This window comes from Charadrius vociferus, unplaced genomic scaffold (assembly GCF_000708025.1).
Source record: "Charadrius vociferus isolate BGI_N301 unplaced genomic scaffold, ASM70802v2 scaffold183, whole genome shotgun sequence".
NCBI classification, from domain to species: Eukaryota; Metazoa; Chordata; class Aves; order Charadriiformes; family Charadriidae; genus Charadrius; species Charadrius vociferus.
In genome coordinates this window covers 3,978,360-3,986,376 of record NW_009648250.1, presented here as the reverse complement: position 1 = coordinate 3,986,376, position 8,017 = coordinate 3,978,360, and positions in this window count along the sequence as shown.

The following is an 8,017-nucleotide window of genomic DNA, read 5'->3' as shown; positions in this document are numbered from 1 at the left end:
GCAAGGGTTCTGCACCTCACATGTTGTATGGAGACCCCCACTAGGTGTTTCTGGGCCATTTCAGTTATTCCATCATGTTCCTATTCAGCGCTGACAAGGTGCTTCTCTAGAAAACTTCCCTTTTAGAGCTTGTACACACCACAATTTAGCCTAGTACAAAGCAAGGGATGTAGAAGGATCTGTGTCGTCAATGTGTAACATTACAATGATGCAACAGATAAGTGACTAAGATGCTCTGACAGTAATTTAACCTCAAACAAATGTACAGTAGTTATTTTTGTGTGGGTCTGCCTTAGGTTCATAATACATTAGCAGGTGCCTTCCTGTACCACACCTCTTCCTGATTCACCAGCCTGCTCATGTGGATGCGCTCTGCTCTCTTGAGATCTTAGAAGCCTGATGTCCCCTCTCTGAAAAAATGCTGCTGTGCAGCCAGGCTTGATCCACTTCCAGGAGACAGAGCATCTAACTAGGAAACTCGGTACCTGGTCTATGTGCTATGCTGCCTTGTCATGTTATCAGCTGGAGCTATGCTGGGATCCTGGATTTCATTTCCCCCAGGAAGCAGCAAAGAGGCAGGACGCCCTGAATGCTTAACATCAGAAAACTTCAGAGGAAATTACCATCTTGCGCTGCTATGATAACTGTCTTGCATGGACAAACTAGTGGTCCTGTCTGAGTCCTCTCTCTCCATCTGAGTTGCACCCTCTCTCTATGCATACAAAGAAGCTCTAACACAGTTAGAAGTTTTGCACTAAAAGACCTTTTAATAGCACATAGTTCCATAACTGAGGGAATGCAGTTGCAGGAAGCAAGACGGATAAGGGGCTGGAGACTATAGTGCGTAACTGTGAGGAAGCCTGCCCAGAAGAAAGCCAAGAAGAACAATTGGAGCTATTTTTAAGGACAACTTTATTTAGCAGAAGGCCAGAACTACTTGAATGTTTGGGCTGTAGTGGTAAATGTTCTGGAGGTCTTCAGGGAAGTGGTCCTAGAAGTGTAAGAAATTGTCCTTCTGCTTGAATAGTCCTTATTCCTCCATGCTCAAAATAGTGACTCATTTGCTGACTACCTCATTTCTAATCCAGGACAGCTCTACCCTGCCAAACTGTGAGTGCAGTGATGGACAGTGGTCTGAGAAAACAGCAGGTAACTACCAGGCACAAATTATTACTCAAAACAGACTGTACAGGAGCCCTTACTCACTTCAGCCTTTTGCCTCCTCTGGTATCTCACTGGAGTCACTGCAGATCAAAGAACCAAGGCTGATGAAACTAAACACCGTGGAGCAATCTATTTCCGAGCAGCTGTTCTCCACCAGAATAGGAGACTCCGTCAGTCTGAAGTCCCCAAACCGGAGTCAGCACAGCTCCAGACCTTAGAATTCCCAGATGGCTGAGAAGCAAAAAGACAAATCAACAAAAGACCATGAGGAGCTTTATAGCCAGCCAGTACACTAGAACATTTTTGCATCTGGCATATGCTGATACTTTCTCCCAACATGTTTTTCACACCTTCTACGGGCTTAAATACTGAAGCCACAGGCTTGACTCAGTACTAGAATCATTCAGATTTTCTTGTATTCAAACAACATAGCAAACACTGAAACACTAAACAGACAAGAACAGTGAAGCTGGCAGCCTAAACCACGATTCCCTTTACAAAACAATATGCATGTATTATATATGCTGTGTCCAAATTTTGCCTTGTAGCTGGTTCACATACTTACACTAACCATGCATCTGGCATGTGCATCCATCCATTCACAAACTGTCTTTGCTATTGTTTGAAGCAGTTTTGGCCTGTGAGTTTTCTTCAAGTTACATCAGTTAAACATCCTGTTTTGGTTAGTTCTTATCCCTAATTACTTTTGTATGTCAACATCAGTACCAGCATTCTCAGCGTGTAACTCATACACAGCTCCTGTATAATCTTCTTCCATTTTGAAGTTCTCCTCAGTTAACAAACATACTTGAAGACAGTCAGTCCTAAGCCCACAATTCAAGCACTCTGTGGTCACACATAGGATTTCTAGGCTGTCAAGCATTTCCAATCTTCTAGGTCTAACAGGTGCCTGGATACCCTGATATATAAAGGATGTCCTCAAAAATAAATCTGTACAAAGTGGCCAAGAAAAAAGAGAAGATAGGTCTGGCAAAATCTGGACATAAAGTCACCATACAGATGACCATGTATAAGGTAGGTTAGGAATTTACAGTACAGGAAGTGACTCCCTGCTAGAAGTTTACTCCATTTCCAAACTGCAGAATCTTCACCACCTTTCCCTATAAGAAATTAATGTGACCAGCTACTTATAGCATGAAATCATCATCCTACCTTACTCAGCCACACCACCTCCTTATAGGCAAGCCCTTCAGCTGAGGTACCCTATGCCATTTACCTAGAGAGTAAGCTACTGCATGTAAAGATTCAGACTCATCTGCAAGGGTATGTACTACTCATACTTAAAGCATATGAACTGCCTGAACTGCTTACAACCATGGTGAAAATATTTACTTTTAATTTTAGTCAGTTTTAGTTAACTTGGGAATTTAGCTGAGCTTGGAAACACAGTAAATAAAATATCACCTGGTTTCCAAGTTTCCAAATAATGGGAAAGTCACACTTCTTGCTAACTGTGATAAATTTCTTTCAAAATTAATGGACAGGCCTTTAACATACTCTAAAAATGTCTTCAAGAGACATCAATGTGGAATTCCCAGTCTGGTGTCAATTCACACCCTAGTTTACCGGGCATTAACATCCCCATATGTTGACCAGACTACAGTGGCCACAGAGTATTACTTGGTGATAATAAGTCACTATTTCCTCCCTGCTGCTTTGTTATTTCTCAAGTAAGAAGGGGAGTCAACTGCAGAGACTGTATGGTAAATTTCTTTGCACACCTGGAAACACTGCCGAGAGATCTCCAGTCAATTTGAAGTGACTGCTTTAGCCACAGCAGAATTGGAAGAACTGAGAGCCACCTTTACTGCTTCCTCCTTTAACAGATACCACTGTCCAGCCCTATTCCACCATTTTGATTAGCAAGATCAATCTTTGAGATTCCTTAATGTCCAAAACTGCTTTTGTTTTTCCTCCTATTTAACACAGGGATGTGTGTGTGAAGGAATCTGTACAATTCTGTTGTAGAAGTCTGTGTTCATACCATGTTTTATTTTCCACTGTAGCATTTTTTCCCCGTCTCCAAACATCCCAGAAGAAAGGGTTAGACTATAATTAATTGACACTTAGCTTTTACCTTAGTGAATGGAAAAGCAATCTCTGGTAGAACCAGGGGATATATGTTCCTTATCTGAATAAGGATTCGTATTTGCACTTTTGAGCTTTTAAAAATTTCCACAAAAATGCAGAATAGTACTTCTAGTACTTATTCACCATGTACGTATAAGCTATAAAGCTATAAAACCTTTACAGGCATAGCTAAAAGTACATTCCTGTTCTACACAGTTTACAATCTAAGCAAAAAGTCTACAATAAAAGAGGATCAAAATCCATTCCTCTTAGGAGTACCACGTCAAACTTACAAAATAGTCTAAGGATAAAGCATGATAGATTTCCACATCCAAGACTTTGAGTTGATACTGGAGCACAGTGATCTTTGAGAAATACTCTCATGGCTTTCCCAAGTTGTCCTATGAATTAGAGGTATAAAGTCATAAACAACTCACAGATACTTTAAAACAGCGTTTGCTAAGTACAGTCTGGAAGCATAACTATATCTGTTATCATTAAAGTCTTAGCTATCACTTGATGTATCAGCCTACCTACAAATTTCAAAAAGAAAAACAAACAAAATAGAACAATTGTCCCCCAAACTGTGACACTTCTTTAACCTACTGTAATGAGTATCTAAAATAAGGTGTATCTCTTACCTGAAATCTACTTCCATTGTCAAAGCTCCTTACGCAAATGAGGTTAAAATGTCTCAGCTGGACTGTTTTCTCCATCACTGTTCCCAACTGTTATGGCCCCATTTCCTTATTGCTACAAATAGACGCAAAACATTCCTTTCTTCCCAGACTCCTGCTTCATCCACATTTATTCTTATCTTGTCTCTCTCCTCCACTGCCAACATTCATATCTGATTCTCTAAAAAAGACAAGTTAGAGACAACTCATAATTCTGTAAAAGACAGAAAACTTACTCAAGAATTAAATCGCCAGTGCATACTCTTCAGGTGAAGGATATGATCATGCCATGTCTTGCTACTTACATATTCTACTAATAACTTCCACTAAAAAAGCCCTTATCTCCTAGAACCCTCCCCACAGACTAATAGGGAGTAACACACCACAAAGAATACCTATTGGTGTCATACTGTCTCCCGAGAACATATGGAACCATTTGTTCTGCCAGTGTATGCAGATGTGTTTCCAACACTGACACCAGGGTTTGTCATTCACACGGCAGAGGGGGCACATTGTGTTTGTTTGGAGAGGGGGAAATGGAAAGAAGTGCTTTGGGTAGTCTATGGGGTGTGGTTATGACGTTGATAAGAGACAAGGTAATTAATACATGCTGTCTGGCCAGGGAACCTGTCATTTCTTTGGCTTTAATAATAATTTAAGTGTGGCTATTTCCCCTGTAACCTTCTCAATACCTCAGACTCCATTCCTCATCTCTGCAGTACTAGTCCAGTCTCTTTATTGTTTTTACATTTCCCCTTGATATGCTCCTCGAATCAGCTAAGGCTTTTTTTTTTTTTTTTTTTTAAATCATGAATCACACTGATGTCTTCTCTACTTGTGCACATGCTGGAAGCAATTACAGTCCCAGCTCTGCAGTCTCATCAGTCTGCTACACTCAGTGGAAACTTCACTGAAATCAGCAGGCCTCTGAAGATGCCGATGTACTGGAGGACTGCAGCCTGCAGTCAAATACTATTCAATTCTACAGCTCCCTGTTTATCCTCTACTTCTTCCCAGTGAGCTTAGAACCAGTCCCCAGATGCAATATAAAACTGGGTTACATTACAGCACTTCAAACATAATAGCTTCTAAAAATACCAATTCAGATTGCTTGTGGCTATTAAAGACCCTACAGTCAGGTTTCCTCAGAAAATGAGGATAGCACGTTCACGTCTGTCTACTCCATCCTTCTTCCCAGTAACTTTTAAATCCCAGTGGCCAATTTCAGGCAAAACTGGCAGAGACATAGATGTCTCAGAGATACTAAGTTAGTCCAAGTTTGTCCAATACACAAATGAGTAAAAGAAATAAACTATATTCATGGACTTACACAAGGAAAGACTAGACTACCTGCTCTCTTTATTGATCATCAGAAAATCAACCCAGAGAAGGGAAAAAAAATGCAAAATTTATTTAATTAGTTTTCTGTGCACAGAATAGCTTATTTAAAGAGTGACAATAATAAATAAATAGGTGAATATTTAATAGATGACTAATAAATAAGCATACTTAATTGATATAGAACAGCTTTGGTCTATGGAAGCTACAACTACCAAAACCAGAACTGAGAGCAAAAATGCTCATTGTCTATAGCCACCAGCCCTTTGGGATGACCAGGCTGGTTAACACTTAGCTGTAAACTGCAGACTTAGTTTAGTATCTTACAGCCCCCCAGCAACTTCAGCTACTCATCCTTGCCCTCTACTTCCCCAACAGAGTTTACTGGTCTCTCAGTTGTGCCAAAGAAATGTATGAAATAATCCAGATTCTCTAAATATGCCTAAAAAGATGAACAGAGGTAGGCAACGCAAACAGTTGAGTCAGCACAGTTGAGGAGACAGTCACAACGGCAGCAACAGAGGTGTATGTGTAACAACTGCCTCCAAGAGGGACAGATAAGGCTGCACTGACATTTCCACATATCTCACGGCATGCTGGGAGGCGGGAGGGGAGATGTGCAGGCATTATGTGCCTGTTCGGTATCACATAATAAAGAATTGCTTTTTACTTGTAGCATGACAAGATTAAATAACATTCTGCTATGGATAGCCTGCATCAAACAGCTTCCATCAAGCCTTCATGCTCCAATTGCATGGATGGGCACTGCGAACAACAAAACCAGGATGTTTTGTGATTTACTCCCTTCAGGTGCAGTTCACAGTCTAAACAGGCCTGTCATAGTCCCAACCTTCCCCCTCTTTCCAGTGTGCTATCACCTTTTTTGGATGGAGCAAGATTGGATCATCTCCCTGGAACTGCTGAGTGTGTGATCACATAAATCATACTGCGTGACCAGGAGCAGCATCGGGGACACCTGGCAGCTAGGACTCACCTCCTCGTAAACTGCTGTGCAGCCCAGCCCTGCAGTGATTCATGGCGTGGGCAAGACACCAGCATCTCCCGGGGAGCCTTCCACACAGTAGGAAGAGCTTCTTCTCCAAACTTGGAAAGCAACATTGGCCGAAAAAGGAGGACAAACGCTACTGAAGAAGGGGGTTTTTGCTTCCTTGTAATTCTACAGCAAGACATCTGTGTTCTTTGCAAACAGATGTAACCTTTGTTATGGAGACACTCTATTTTTTTAAACTGAAGAGTCTATTTCGTAACAGTGAGCACATGACTACAGAGTTAACCTTCCACACAGGGAAGATCTCTGAGGAAGAAGCCTGACCGGTTGCTCAGTTACACTGCAATAACAGCATGCAGGTGTGAGAAACATGCTCACTATATTGAATTTTAGTCAGGGGCAAATTCGGTGGAGCAAAGAACATTTATTACAGCGTTGGGAGTTACACAGGGGATTTGTCCTCCTGTGGCTCACTTTTTTCTTACAAACACTTGATTTTATTTTTTATTACTTATACCTATTCATATTTCTTCCTGGAAAATAATTTGCATAATCAATGAGTTTTCAGAACACAACCCACCCCTAATTTGCATAATCAATGAGTTCTCTGAATGCAACCCACCTCCAAACACACCCCCTCCCTTCCAGCAGTGCAGGCACTATGCTTTCTCAGGGGTCTTCCTGGTGGTCATCAGAGGAAGGCTCGAAGTCTTTATCACCATGTCCGTCTTGTGGCTTTTTTATTTTTTTTAGTTATCTTTAGCTAACCGCACCACCCTTTGTTTGGCAACGGTTCGGTACTTTCAACTGTTGCTTTCGTCTGATATCCTTTCTAACACTATCCCTTTTCCAACTGCATAGCAAGCACATACCTATCTTAGCTGAAGCCATAGCAAGCACACATCCATTTTAGCTGAAGCAAAATTCTTTTGCTAAATTACTTACTACACAGATGTCAGCTCCCTCATCGCTATGGCTTTAACTGGTGCATCAACAGGCTGCCCAGAGCGGCTGGGGAGTCTGCTTCTCTGGACTTACTCAAAACCCGCCTGGGTGCCATCCTGTGCAACTTGCTCTGGGTGAACCTGCTTTGGCAGGAGGGGGGGTGTTGGACTAGATGATCTCCAGAGGTTCCTTGCAACCCCTGCCGTTCTGTGATCAGCCCAGGCAACAGCGATGACACGTTTGCGTTAAGCATTCCATTAGAGGTGGGCTTAAAATCCGAATTCCTCCACACTGTGACTTCCAGCTTTCAAAATGCTCGATTTGCCTCCTGAAGACATCACAAGAACTTCCCAAAATTTGTACTGGGATCTGCCAAAACACCTAGATCATTTGGTTATAGCTTGAAATACTTCACTGCAACTTAGGCTTCTGCTTACTCACGATACAGTTAACAACTCAATCTGCAGAAAAGTCTGTTAAAAAGTAGTTTCTGCTGAGACTGACATTGTTTTGCAGCAGTACAAGACATGCGCTAGTTTTCCCTTTACAAAAATGTAACCCAAATCAAGACCTTTCCAGACAGAAATGAAACCACTCAAAATTGCCCACGCAGCAATGCTCCTTCCTTATTCCTCCCAGCGGTTTCACGCCCAGGACCAGGCGAGGACAGCTGAAGGAGGAAACCCCTCCAGAGGGGCGAGGAGCGGCCTCCCGCCCTGTCAGGGCCATCTCCCCGGCCCCGGAGCAGCGAGGAGCAGTCTCCCCCGGTATTGGGTCCACCTCCCTGGCGGCC